A 16,447-nucleotide genomic window follows, 5' to 3' on the forward strand; every position below is an offset into this window, starting at 1 on the left:
GAATATGGGAGAAACGTCAAGATGACGTTCGCAGCGAAATCCACGACTTTATATTAATAGAGATTGTGAAACTACGGGTGTTGCATTATGGAACGGCTATTTTTCACCAAAATCAACATATCCACCACACATATTTAAGAGACGGTTTAGTATGCGGATTCAGTTATTGCTCCGTATCTCACAAGGTATTCTTGATTACTCTCACTCTGGTGATTCTCTTGCTAAACATTTTACTTTTTCCAACAATGTCCGGTTCCACTAGACCGTCTTGGGTTTACCTCATTTCTAAAGTGTACATCCGCTATGCGCCAGTTGGCGTACAGAACAACCACGAATATGTTTGATGAATATTTAAGAATGAGTAAAAAAAGGGGATGTTTGTTTAAATAATTTTTGTAAGTGTATAATCGGATGCACTAGGCTGTCATAGGTTTACCAAATTTCAAAAATGTAATCCGTTGTTTGATTCGCTTAAAAAGGGTACATCTCCACCGTCGCCGTTTGAAGTAAACGAACAAAATTATCCTTTTTGTTATTATTTGACAACCGGTATATATCCTGATTGGACAATACTAATGAAGGGATATTCGACTCCTATTGAGGAACCACGAATCAAATTTACCAGATTTCAAACAAGTGCTCGAAAAGATGTGGAGCGTACATTTGGTGTTCTACAGGGGAGGTTTGCTATTTTAAAAACTCCGGCACGAGTTATGAGCGTCAACAAAATGAGAAGGATAATGTATTCTTGTATTGTTTTACACAACATGATACAAGAAGATAACGGGGTTGCATTATCTTCATGGAAAGAAGAATGGCTCGATGAAGAAGAAAATATGTCTCGTCAAAATATTAGGAGAAGAGTCAGGGATCGTCGATAAAAAGAAAAGGAAATCCGCGATAAAGACGTACACGATCAACTACGTGAGGATCTAACGGAGCATATTTGGGGGCTTCCAACAAACCTTCGTATTACAAACTAGCCGTTATCAATGTTTAATGTTTCTTAATTAATGAATCTTTTAATTTTTGGGATTTATATGTTATTGTAGTGTTTATTGTTATTTAAATTATTGTAATATTTATTTTTTATGAATTTTAAATTATGTAATGTTTTTTTATTAGATTTATGTAATGTTTTAATCATTTTATAATGTATATTTTGAATAAATTTAAGTCTTTTATTTTAAAACATAAAATCAAAATTAAATCTCGTCACAGTCATCATTTCCTACAACGCCCCTATTACAATTTCCTCATCATTACCATGTTAGCGTGATAACTCAAAAAGTACCCATTATCTACTCCACGTTACAGTTACTATTATCTATAGTCTTATACATAACTCTAGGAGCTCCATCTTTTTTGTAGGAACGATTGAACGGTATTAATCGACCAAAATAACAATATCGAGTGCGAAAATACTCGATATTGAGTTTTATATAAAAAAATAAATTAAACACCTTTGATTTATTGATTAAAATCGACTTGTAGATGTTTTAGATCGATTATAATGAGTGCTAGACCTGCAGAGAATCACAAACACGGCTAGGGTTGTGTAAAGGTTCGTAACCCCATCAATGAACCCAAAATCAACATTATATACACTCTGCACATGTAACTGTGCGGCTGTAGTTTGAGATCGTGCAGGTGCAATTGTATCCATACGAATACATGATGCATCCGTGTGGTTACACAGACATAAAGTAAGTTAACGATAAATGCATACAATTGATCGTAGTCCAAATAGAAAATGTAATAAACCAACAACCAATTGTCCAAGTACTTACAATGTTCATAGCACTCACGAATACATGATACTGAACTAGGGACTTACGTTATGCACTAACAAACTCCTCCTAGGACCTAGTTCATTTCAAAAACAGCTAAAAATTGACAAGATAAAACTTTAAGTACACAAATCATAAGCATAACAAGTACGGACTGCACGATTGAATTGAATAGCCTGCTCCATATTGTGAAGCTCATGAAAGATCGGATGTCGTCTCAACACTTTGATGTCAGCTTTGCACATGTTCCTGATCCACATTGGATCGAATATCCTTATTCGATTTAGATCTTTCTCAGACTCCAGGATTATCACAGCTTCCTCAGTTTGACTGTCGTAGTACCACCACTTAAATTTCTTACCAAAGTTTTGTGGTATCTTGCAAATCGGAGCATACTTCATCGTCCTCGCAGACTTATATCGTACGACCTTTATCCTTTGCCCAGTTTTAGCATCAGTCCTATACGAGATTCTTGAAAACCGTAGAGCCAACACAGACTAGTCATACTTAAATTCCTTATAAGTTACAACTAAGGCTTTGGTGGACTCATCAACAATTGGAATATTTTTACTTTGTTTTTGGGTTCTCTATTCTGATTTTGAAATGGGTTATGAAAACCTGATTGTTTTGGCTTACTGCAGCTTCTTTTGAAATGACCCAATTCATTACAATTGTGGCATCTCACTTTGTTTAGATTGAAGCCAAATTTAGTATTCTTGTTAACTCCCAAAATTTTCTCACCAGTCTTCTGCAGATATTTCTTTGCTCTTCGAATAACACTACCCATGGCCCAAAGAATATCCATTTTCTCCATTTCATTTTCGTCAATCTAGTCGTAATCGTCTGCTTCCAAATGACTATTACCAATTTGACCATTCAACAAATCATTATATGATTCAAAACCATCGCAACTAATGCCATGTCCTCCTATATCCCCTTGAGCGTCCTTAAACGAAGATTATCAGTTTTGAGGAGCTCATATTTATCGTCTTTACTGGAAGAAGAATGAGGAAGGACACTCTGAGTGGCATAACTTGAGGTTTGAGTCTGAATGTTAGTTGTATACGCAGTTTGAGGTGGAGCATGTCTCTTGGGATATCCTATAGCCCGTGATTTGTAGAGTGATAGATTTTGTGCTCCTTCAAGTCTCTTCAAACGTTCTTGAAACTCTAACTCTTTAGCCTGTAACTTGGTCACAAAACTACTAAAAGGATTATCCACTATTACACATGTAGTCTCAATCTGTTGAACAATTGGATCCCACTTCACCGGTAGACCCTCTCGAAAATATTGCACTATTTCTTGTTGGTGAAAGTAATATCAAATCTTTTCAATTCATTCAACAAATGGCGATACCTAGCAACATCAGCTTCTAAACTTTCATTTGGCTGGACATCAAACTGCTTCCATTCTTTCTCTAGAACCTTGCCTTCTTTCTATACTCAGCACTTCCCTCAACCGCAGTCTCAATAGCATTCCAGACTCCATATGAGGTTGTATGAGTCTCAAATTGGCAGAAAACGTCCTTTGAGAGAACTTGTGTAAGATGACTGTAGGTCTTACATTCAAGATTATAAGTCTCCCTTTCTGCAACAATGAGCTCTAGTGGTGTTTTAGGTTCCCCAGATGCTTTCTCAGGAAATTTGTATTCGTCTTTCAATCAGTTAAACGTTCTAGTGTCAATCCCATTTAGTGTAATGAGGAATCTAGGTTTCCATTCAGCATAGTCATCTAATGATTCAAGTCTAAGAACCTTAGTCAAACTTCCTATTTCGTTCTCGGTCTATAAAAGCTTTTGTAAACCATAGGAAGATGCACCGACTAAAGCTGATTGGGTTTCTGAAAAGCCATTAGTTTCTGACATTGTATCCGTGTGGATGTAATACACGGTTGCAGCAAAGTTATGCGGTTATAGAAACAAGGATGCCGATTACACGGATGCAAGGTGTATTCTGGTAAATAATTGGACGGTTAAAGAATTGAACACGGCTGCAGTCTACGGTTGCAAAACTTACACGGTTACTAAATGACACGGATGTAGTGATGAACTGTATGATTACAGGTATCTGGGAATGGCATTCATACGGTTACAAAGGGCAACAGTGCAGTTGTGTTCTTGACGGATTTGGGGCAGAAACTGCACCAAAACTAGGGTTTTGGGGTGTGATCGATCTAGCAACTCAACTTTGGTCAAAAACTTTAATGACACACGTTGAAAACACTTATTATAACATGTTTAACACGATGGATTAACAAAACAAAGTTTTTAACGTGACAAAAATTAGATCTTGTTGATTTCTTTCAAAACCACCAAAACCCAAAACCCAAAAACTAAAACTTGATTTTGACAAACAAACCGATCAATTAATGATACCAATAGCTCTAATACCACTTGTAGGAACGATTAAACAGTATTAATCGACCAAATAAACAATATCGAGTGCGAGAATACTCGATATTGGGTTTTATATCAAAAAAAAATTAAACACCTTTGATCTATTGATTAAAATCGACTTGTAGATGTTTTAGATCGACTATAATGAGTGCTAGACCTATATAGAAACAAAAACACGGGTAGGGTTGTGTAAAGGTTCGTAATCCCAACAACGAACCCACAATCAACATTATATACACTCTGCACATGTAACCGTGCGGTTGCAGTTTGCATCCGTGCAGTTGCACTTGTATCTGTACGGATGCATGCTGCATCCGTGCGGTTACACAGACATAAAGTAAGTTAACGATAAATGCATACAATTGATTGTAATCTGAATGGAAAACTTAATAAATCAACAACCAATTGTCCAAGTACTTACAATATCCATTGCACTCACGAATACATGATAATGAACCAGGGACTTACGTTATGCACTAACATTTTTGTAGATCTTTGATTCCGACTAATTAAAATACTAATGTCCTTGTTCGAACTTGCAGGATCAAAATAAACGACATGTCAAATTCACAAATCTTAAGAGTAACACTACTACAATACTCACTTTCGCGGACGAGTTTTTTTGAGCATTCCGGACGAATGGTGGTCCCGAAATGTATTCCCGGACGACAAGTCATCCCCAAAGACTCATCAAGGAAGCTTCGTCCCGGAATATTTTTCCGAACGACTGGTACCTTTTTCCTGGACGATCGTAGGCCCCACTTTGACTTTCAAACTTGACTATCATGGACGAATTTCCCGGGCGATAAGTGGGGACGACATGTCATCCGGAAATAAATAAAAATAAAATAATGCTTGTTTCTGATAATAAATATATAATAAACTGGAAAATATTCTTGGACGACTCTTCCTGGACGACGTGTCGTCTGGAAATGAATAATAATTAAATAATACTTATTTTTGTGGAAAAATAATAATAAATAAAAAATAGTTCCGGACGACTCTTCCCGGACGACTTGTCATCCGGAAAAGTCATGCTGTTTTGGGGCAGCAGCTGCTGTTTCTGCTGTTTTCCAGCCATAAATAACAGCACATTTCAAATCACAAAACCTGCTTACAAATACGCTATATTTCACAAAATGCCACATTAATATTAAATAAAAGTTTCAATACCACAATTACATAATTATCCAAACGTTTCAACATCGAACAAACTACCAAATCATTGTTTTCAAATACAAATGAACATTAAACATCTAAACTAAAGCAATATTGTCTTCAAACAAACCCAACATATTACATACCGCCATATCCTCCATCAAATTCTCCATCAAATTCTTCTTCCTTATCGTTTTGGCTAGAGTGGGCATTGGAAGAACCAGGATTACTTGTACCGGGAGTATTCCCTCCACATTGCAAATGGGGAGAGATTTCCAAATTATTATAAGCAAGGATTTCTGCAATTTCACTCGGCGTGTAGCTTGGGGGCATTGGTGGTTGTGTACTCCGACCGATAGACGCTGAAGATGCGGAATTAATCAACGATAATGGTAAAATCTTCCCCACTCCGCGTTCGTGGACACTTCGTCCACCCAAAACCTCCAACATTATGCTTTGCTCACTTCTTTCCGGTTGATCTTTTTTCATGTCCTTCATGTGTTCTGATGTTAAAGCGAAGGGGTACAAAATAGTAGTATTTTTACTACAAAATACTATTAAATACGATACAATTTTACACAAGTTATTTATTTATTTATAGAGTGGATATACCTAAACTTTGCTACAACACTTATAGGCAGTGTACCTAATCGTACAGTAGTGTAGTTTTTAGTAAGTCCGGTTCGTTCCACAGGGAGCTAGCCAAGTTTAACGCTATATTTTTTAAAACTATATTTGTATAAATATAAATATAAATATAAGTAGTATTATTATTATAAAAGGGGGTTTTTACCGTTTAATGACCGGTTTGTCGATTTTAAAACTTTAGTCGCAGTTAAAACCTAATGTAAAATATTAAAAATAAATATAACTTAAATTAAAGCGTAAAGTAAATAACGATAATAAAATTGCGATAATTAAAAAGTACGATAAATAAAATGACAATAAATTAAAGTGCGATAATTAAAAGTGCAATTAAATATTAAATAAAGGAATTATGCTTATTTAAACTTCCATAATCATGATGTTTGACGTGTTGATTTTAGTTTATTACCATGGGTTAATTGTCCTATGTCCTGGATTATTCAATATGTCCGTCTGGTTTTTGTCCATAACAGTCCATCAGTCATAAATATAAAGTGCGAGTGTCCTCGTCAAATTATCCTTATATCCGAAGTCAAATATTCCAACTAATTGGGGACTTAAACTATAATTACACCAATTTTTCTTGTATATAATTCACCCCTGTTTTAATAAGTCCATTGACTATTAATCCATTCCCGTGTCCGGTTAAGTGAACGATTATTAGTACTTATAAATATCCCACCCATCGTGTCCGATCGAGTGTATATGGTTATTTATAGGCACATCCAATTGTAAATCTTTATATTAAATTAACAAACTATCATTTAATTAAACAAATATAAAGCCCATTAATAGCCCATAGTCTAATTTTCACAAGTGTCGTTCTTTTGTCCAAACCCCAATTATGGTACAAAGCTCAATTACCCAATTTTAATATTTAGCCCAACATCACGATTACTTCGGCTTAAATAAGCATAATAATAACTTAGCTACGATACATTAATTTAAAAAGGTTGAACATAACTTACAATGATTAATAATAGCGTAGCGTTACACAGACAGAATTTCGACTTACACCCTTACAACATTCGCTAACATACCCTTATTATTAAAATTAAAATTAAAATTATAATATATATATATTTTTATACGCTGAGAGAAAGGAAAGAAAAAGATGTGTTTTTGTTAAACCAAAACTGCGAAATTTATAGGACCTGACCCTCAAATTGGGGCCATGCGATCGCATGGAAATTAAGCCTCCTGGCCATGCGATCGCATGGAGGTAGGATCCAGCTCACATACTTTTGTTTGCTTTCTTGCCGACGGTTTTATAAATATATATAATATATATATAATTTTTAAGAATTATTTATATATTATATTATATTCATGTGCATAGTTGACTTGTAATTTTTAGTCCGTTGCGTCGCGCGTTGAAAGTTGACGTTGGTCCAGGTTCTGGATTTTCGAACGTCCTTGCGTACAATTTAATATCTTGTATTTTGTATTTCGCATCTTGTAATCTTGTAATTTTGAGACGTTTCTCATCAATAATTTGAACCACTTTGATTGTACTTTGTACTTTTTAGCTTTTTGGTCGTTTGCGTCTTCAAATCATCGAATCTGTCTTTTGTCTTCACCTTTTATTATTTAAACGGATATCACTTGTAAATAGAACAATTGCAACTAAAAGCTTGTCTTTCTTGAGGGATAATGCTATGAAATATATGTTCGTTTTTAGCATTATCAAATATTCCCACACTTGAGCGTTGCTTGTCCTCAAGCAATATTGTCTTGAAATAAAAATACTAGAATCACTTCTTTATTCTTCACACTTTGTACATCAGTGATTTCTATACGGCGGTATGAACAATGGTAGTAACGATGTGGTTTACAGTCCCACATGACTATGAAAATTTAGATCCTTTAGGAAATTGGATCTTTATGAAAACATTTGATCTTTTGAAAATTCAATCTAGCTTTTACCCTAGATAAGTTTTCCGGAATAACCCTTCACAGGTGTTTGAAAAATGTTTTTGTGGGTTTGGTGGGTTTCAGATTTGAAAATTTTAGCTCAAAACTTGTGATTTTGTGTCACCCACTTGCTAACCTTGTATTAGGAAAGCAACACGTCCAGTATACTTGCTCCATATATTACCTTTCGGCAAACTACCGTCCGGTTGTAAAGGAAAGCGTTGAACAAGCAACTATTAAGGCAATGTCCCCTGACATGCTTTTAATTATAGTCTATAACGTGTCAGATGCAATTACTATCTTTTGTAGGAGCAATAGTAAAGATCACCCTATAGTTTTTCGGTCTGGCACAAGGTCCTGTCTTTGACCATGCTATGTAACCACCGTTCTTACGGTTGACACCCGATTTAGTTCAGGTGACCTAATGAATTCCAGGTGAATTCCTAGGATTTTACGTTCAATGGTAATGAACGCATTAAAAATGGGTTTTCAGAAAACAAATCGGTTTGTAATTTTGATCAAAATATTTTCTCGTTCAAGCTCGAGTTTAGATATCATCGAATTCCATGAGTTTGTAATTCTCAATCTTTAAAGTCAATCTCAAGGATTGAGTAATATCAGTCTTAAAAGCTGATTTTTGATCTTTAAGGAGATTATCCTTTTCTGGGGGTCTGATTCATTAGTCTTATCAAGCTAATTTGCACGGTGCCCTTCCCATTTTACGAGACAGATCCTCTCATGGTTAGGATAAGTCTGACCACTTGGCGACCCTGTTTGATGCTGAGGTCTATGGATTTCCAGCTGATTTTCGAGAAAACTTTTCAAGGTTTTTCGTAGACTCTACAACTGGTCTGGACGACAACTTCCTGACCTAAATCAAGAAGCGCGTGTCTTTTTCGGAAGACTTTACTTCCTTTTAATGATTAAATTGATTCATCGTGTAGATCCATCTTTTCTTTCAAATATATTATAAGAAATTGGGTAAAACTGATAAAATTGTCCAAAACAAAAGTATCTTTAGTTATTTGTACAAAAATATGTGATATATGTTTTAAATAACTTGGTAAATTTTTCCCACACTTGGCTTTTATTTTCCTTTCTTTGCCTTTTTATTGTCCTCTATTCCATTTTAAATGAATTCTAACATTTTGGGTTGTTTCTCAATTTATGTCCTTTCCGAGGTAACAATAATTTCGGTGTTAACACCTAGTTTTATTGTTCATAAATATGTATAAACATGATTTTGAGTTCATTTAATTGAAAATTTTGAAAATTTTTACTAGAATTGGGTAGTCAGTATATAATACTAGGGCTGTTCTTTATTATCAGAGAGCACTAGATTCTAATACAACTACTGCGTTACTAGTATTTTTAATGGTAACCAAGTGTTTAAGTCAAAAATTTTTAAAAATTCAAAAGAATTTAACCCCTTCCCACACTTAAGATCTTGCAATGCCCTCATTTGCAAGAAATCAGTAACAATTTAAATTATTGAGGGTGATTAGTGTAGAAAAATGATTAAATTTTACCAAAATTTCCAAACATATTGGCGTTTGTTTGTTGAATGATAAATGGTGCACATCATTTGTTCATTCCGTCTTGTTGTTACATCACATTTGTTTTTCATTTTGTCATCAAAATTAGTAGCTTTTGCTGAACTTAATGCCAGTCTTTGAAAATGCGCTGTTTTACCCTGTTGTGTACAATTGACAATATACATACATACAAATAACATGCATGATAATTTGAAATGGGACTTAAAATCCCACTTTCAAATCAAATATGAAATATTAGTACAACATAATAAAAATATTAAACATTACAATAAAAGTATCACAATATTATATGTTTAAACATAAATAAATAGAAATAATAAATAATAAAAATATAAAAATCATAGAAATCATCAACGGGAACTATATCAATCTGGATAGGGGTTTCAGTTCATGTCGTCGGTCGGGTTCCATGGTTGGTGATAGGTGTACTGGTAGGCCTGGTTAGGGTCGTAGAGAGTAAATGGTGGTCTCATCTCGAGCTGGTGTGGAGGATAGTAAGCGGGTCGGGTCGGTACGTAGTGATCCTGAGGTGATAGTCGACTCATGATCTGACGCTGATGATAGTCCCATCTATCATGCTGTCGTTGCCTAGAATGCTCGTACTCATTCCGGGCTTGCCACTGCTCTAACCAACTAAATCTATCATCGTTTGTCATTTCTACCTCATCTATACGCTGGTAGACGTCAGTCATAGCCTCCCTAATGTCATCCGCTTCCTCCATTTCCTCATTTGAACCTCTCTCTACCTATGGATGATTACCATCATAGGGTACTGCCTGGTTGCGTCTACTCTTTAATACCTTAGCACCCTGATAGACCCTCAATCCTAAAGGCTCAACCTGTTCCCTACATACCAAAAGTGGAACCCCTTAATCCCTATCTACACCCAAATACTCTCCAATGAGAGTAACAAAAATACCTCCTATTACTCCCCCTTCCTGTATTCCTTCTACCATCATAGACAAATAAAAATCAACACAGTAAGGGATATTAACAAAGCCTCTTGGGTCTCGAATACACTTAAGGTAAAATAAATCATGTAAAGTCATTTTCTCCTTGTTGTGACCTCTCTGTGTAATCGAGTTAGCCAGAAATCTATGAATTATACGAAGCTCGGCTCTGTTAATATGTAAGTAGGAGTGTGTTCCTGCCCGCCCAAAAACATTATAATCTGACATACGCCTCCAGACGGTGTTAGCATCAAAATTCCTATCTACCCTTTCACCATGATAAATCAAATTTGTACAATCGGGTAATAGTAATTCAGCGGGCGTATATATCTGTAAAGCCCTGGCCATGTCCAGCATGGACATCCTGTACATCCTACGGCCAAGTATAAATCTAAGAAAACTTCTATCATCTATCCTATCTACATCCGCATTTAACGCTATAGTACTCGTAAGCTCAATGCACCATTCTTTATATACATGCCTACGAATGGTGAATAAACGTTCCCAATTGGGAAAAGAAGAGCTGCCATACCTTTGGATCAGTAGCAGTCTAACACGATTAGCTAGTTGGACCCTTTCCAAAGGCTCCCAATCGATTACCCTTGGCACTTCTACATTTTTTGGTACCAGTTTGAATTTGTTACTTTGATATGTTGGGTAATCTTTCCAGCTTCGATCAAATCTCAGATTAGGATGCAACTGTTCTTCATGAATCGTTGGGTGTTGTACTATTGGATGCATCGGAAATACTACGTAGGCATCAACATATTCTTGTTGCGGATCATAATAAGGTACGTGTTGATCAGGTTGTTGTTGTTGTTCCCGTTGTTGCTCCGGTTCATATTACATTTTTGGTTCAGGTTCTAGAGCAGGTTGTCTAGATGATGATGATGTACCATCAGTATCGGTATTTCTCTGCAAAACACATTAAACACAAAATTTGTGCATCCAAATATGCATTAGTGTTAGCAAAATAACAACTTGAAACAATTACAATAACATGTTTAATCAAAATTAAACTTATACACATTTTCACAATTTTAACAATTCTATACTTTTTCAAATAAGCATATATGAAAATGTTTACAAAGTTCATAAGCATTCTACTCAAATAACATGTTAAAATAACCATTACTAGTAATTAAACAAGTTTCAAATGGCATTTACATCAATTTAATCAAGTTCATGAATTTTAGACCTAAAAAGTCCACTTTAATTCTCAAAAATCATGTTTAGGATCAAAGTTTGGATCATTTAGCTACCTAAACATGTTACACTACTTAATTTAGCAATAATTCATGACAAAAATCGGACATAACCCGTTTATATCAAAAGCCCCAAATTGCTCAAGAACACAAACCCTAGATTCCTAAAATTTTTGAAGTTTTTGGCTTCAAATCATGTTAAATAGCATCAATCTAGGTTATACATGCATAATATACTAATAATTTAACACTAATTACATTAGAATTTAACAAAATTAAATTAGGTAAAATAATTGTAAATATCACAAAAACTAGAAAATTAATGAGGTTAGGGGAGTAATTTTTACCTTCTTGCTGAAAAATCCGAACCTAGGCATGATTAGAGCGGATTGTAGGATGAAATTTGGTGAATTTTGGTGAAAAATGAAGATTTTAGGGGTGTTTTGGAGAGTATGCTCGTATATATGTGTGTGTTTGTGATGCAGCAGCAGACTCGCTGGGTTTTAAGTTCGTGACCAGAAATTGGTCCTCATGCGATCGCATGAGGTTGAAGGCCAAACCCCATGCGATCGCATGGGGGTCTGGATTTTTTTTTTTAAAAAGGTTATACTTTTAAAATATAGATTAATAAATTTTAAAAATTTGTTTCTTTTTAGGAGTGAGGGCGTTTCGGATCATTGTCCTAGTCCGTCCCTCAATTTCGGTTCAACGACCTAGTTTTCAACTCACGACGAATTTTTAGAAATCACATTTTTAACTTAATGAAATAAAGTACATTTTTGTTTTTAAATTCACACCAAACTTAAATTTAAAATGCATAAAATTAAAAATTCATATTATTAAAATTAAAAATTCACACCAAATTTATATTATATTTTTGTTTTTATACATACAAACTTATATTAAAAATATTAATTTTTCAAATATTTACAAACTTAATTATATTGATTTTAAAAAGTTTACAATAATAATTTAATATTAATTTTAAAAACAAAGTAAAAATAAAAATAAAAATCTTTTTGGTCTTTTATCCCACTTTAATCAATTAAATATTATCAAAAATATATGCCCCTCTTTTCGGTAAAGTAATTTTGGTTCCATAACCTAGTTTTACTCCTGACGAATTTTTGAAATATTTTGGTTTGATTGATTAAAGATATTTATACCTTAAGAATAAACGGTAAATTTCACAGTGATGTAATAAATTTTTGTATGATATCAATAATTTCGGTTACGCATACCTAATTTTATTGAATACCAATGTAATACTTTATAGCGAACGATTCAGCGTTTATTATCAAAAGGTTAAAAGCAATAAAAATAAAAATAAAAACTGTACATATACTTACCTGTGAGATAGAATTCTCAGAGACCTGCTTTAGCTGACTCATAGGAGAGTCGTGTGATTTAGTTCTCCATAACTACATAAGCATAACCTCGATTCTTCAATATCTTTTCTTCTAAACATATGAACGGTCCTTCTCTAAATAAAGTAACAAATTCGGTATTTGAATATGTTTGATTATTTGAACATTTACCTTCGTGTGACCATTTTCCGCATTTATAACGTCTTTCAAGGTGTCGTGCTCTTCTTTTTGTTGTGGATTTTGATTTTCCTTTACCAAAATGTATCTTATGATGATCTTTTCTGAGTTCTTTTCTTACTCCGTCCATTTTTTCTCTTATGAATGATACCAGTTTACTCGGAAGTGTGTCATTATTACGTTTAGTAATCATAGCGTGTAACATTAGACCATGGTTCAGATCAAAGGAATTCTTCATCTCGTAAAACCTAAAAAAAATAAAAATTCAGAATGGGAGGAGAAGACTAGTTCTTTAGGGTCTGCTACGGAAAGACCATTCGGATTCCATTCTCGGAAATTACACGAAAACATAATATCTAACTCTAACAGAAATACATATTACCCTAAAAAGATTCGAATCTTCCCACACTTAGTTAGCTGTGGTGTCGAAATTGTGATTGACTTCATCTTCAACTTCTATTGGATTATCTATGTAATGTTTAACTCTGTGACCATTAACTTTAAATTCAATCCCATTTGAATTTATTAACTCTATTGTTCCGTACGGGAAAACTTTTTGACTATGAATGGTCCAGACCATCTTGATTACAATTTTCCAGGAAATAGCTTGAATCGTGAATTGAAAAGAAGAACTCTGTCTCCTTCTTTAAATTCTTTTGAACTTCTGATTCTTTTATCATGCCATTTTTCGTTCTTTCTTTATAGATCAATGAATTTTCGTATGCTTCATGTATTAATTCTTCTAATTCGTTTAATTGACTTAACCGTAAACGTCCAGCTTAATGTAAATCAAGATTACATGTCTTCAAATCCCAAAATGCTTTGTGCTCAATTTCTACTGGTAGATGACATGCTTTTTCATAAACGAGTTTAAAAGGTGTGGTTCCAATTGGAGTTTTGTAGGCTTTTCTAAAAGCCCAGAGTGCATCCTCTAATTTCATGGACCATTCCTTCGGATTTGATCCTACGGTTTTCTCTAGAATACGTTTTAAAGCTCGGTTAGTATTTTCAACTTGTCCACTTGTTTGTGGATGATACGCGGTTGAGATTTTATTAGTTACTCCATATCTTTTGAGAACTTTCTCAAGTTGATTATTACAAAAATGAGTACCCCGATCACTTATTAAAGCTTTCGGTGTTCCAAACCTAGCAAAAATACGGTTTAAAAAGTTGACTACAACTCGTGCATCGTTAGTCGGGAGAGCTTGTGCTTCCGCCCATTTAGATACATAATCAATGGCAACGAGAATGTAGAGATTATTATGAGATTTTGGAAATGGACCCATAAAGTCAATACCCCAAACGTCAAATACTTCACATACTTGAATGACATTTTGTGGCATTTCATCACGTTGACTTATTTTTTCGGCCCTTTGACAAGCATCACAGGATTTGCAAAGAAGGTCTGCGTCTTTGAAAATTGTAGGCCAATAGAATCCAGCATCGTAAACTTTTCTTGCTGTGAGCTGAGGCCCATAATGCCCTCCTGTTGGTCCTGTGTGACAATGGTTTAAGATTTGACTAGCTTCATCTCCGAATACACATCGGCGTATTATTCCATCGGGACAACTTTTAAACAAATGTGGATCTTCCCAGAAATAGTGTTTTATATCACTAAAGAATTTATTTCGTTTTTGGTACGACAACCCTTTTTCAAGGAATCCACATACTAAGTAGTTTGCATAGTCTGCAAATGTGAGGACCCCGACCTAATCCATCCGGACGAAGTCTTTAACATTTGGTTCCATTACGATGATCTGACTTAAATATGCCATGAATGACTCCAAGTAATGCCTTTAAAATGAGCAAATGCACAACGGAAGACTTAATTCGTACCTGAGAATAAACATGCTTAAAAGTGTCAACCAAAAGGTTGGTGAGTTCATAGGTTTATCATAACAATCTTTTTAATATATTAATAGACCACAAGATTTTATAATTATAAACATAATACACTCGCAAGTGTATGTAAAGCATTCTAAGTGGTTGAGCACTTGGTAACCATACTTAACATTTAATCAACGTCGCATATTCCCTTTATTATGAAATTTCCCTACACCGTACCAAGTGTAGTTACCGAAACGAAGTACTGTGCAACCGTTGAATACTGGTCATCCAGTCCAGTTGGGGTTGTCAGGCCCGATAGATCTATCAACAGGATTCGCGTTTACACTACCCCATGTAAATAGTAGTTACCAAGCTACAGGGAAATATGCCAGTGGTACAACTCAACGTAGAATGTATTTTTAAGTACTTGTGTCTATTTCGTAAACATTTATAAAAGCAGCGCATGTATTCTCAGCCCAAAAATATATATTGCAAAAGCAATTAAAAAGGGAGAAAATGAAACTCACCATACTGTATTTTGTAGTAAAAATACATATGACGACATTGAACAAAAGTAGGGTTGGCCTTAGATTCACGAACCTATATCAAGTTATACATATTAAAACATATAATCGAAATCGAATAAGTTTATATATTTATATTATTAATATACTTCTTATTTTAATAATCTATTAACTATATTCATTTGTATATTTTTAATAGTTAAAATTTATATATATTTTTATGTATTCATATATCAGATTTAAAATGTAGGTTAAGTCATTTATTTTAAATATCCTGTTTTGATGTTTAAAAGTATTATCTCATGTATTAAACTGAATATATATTTATATTCGAAATAAGTACTTAATATTATTTAAAAAAATAGATTATCAATGTTAATATATTAAATTAAAATATTTTTTTTAGTAATAATATTCATAAAATAATGATAAAAATAATAATAAAAATGATACTTTTAATAATAATATTAATAAAATAATTATAATAATTATAATGTTAATAATAGTAATGATATTAATAATACTTGCGATAATAATACTGTTAATGATATTAATAATAATAATAATAATAATAATAATACTTTTACTAATAATAATACTAATGAAAATAATAATAATAAATTACTACCTTAAGAGTATAAGTTCCAAAAATTTAAATAAAACTGTCTCTTCCATGACTCGAACCCGCAACCTCTTGAATACCCATTAACACTCCTAACCCTTCCTCCATCTACTCATTTCTGGATCAATTCACAAACCAGAATCATTTATCCCATAATTCTTCTGGCTTCTCCTACTTCCCTAAATCTTACACTAAGTGATTCATCATCAGCCCACTTACATAACCGGGTCCTTGGCCAAATTAACATAAACAAGAAATGCGGCCCAACTGTTATAAATTCTTCGGCCCAATAGAAACAAAACTAGAACAGGCCCAAG

This window comes from Rutidosis leptorrhynchoides, chromosome 4, assembly GCF_046630445.1.
Source record: "Rutidosis leptorrhynchoides isolate AG116_Rl617_1_P2 chromosome 4, CSIRO_AGI_Rlap_v1, whole genome shotgun sequence".
In the NCBI taxonomy this organism is placed as follows: Eukaryota; Viridiplantae; Streptophyta; class Magnoliopsida; order Asterales; family Asteraceae; genus Rutidosis; species Rutidosis leptorrhynchoides.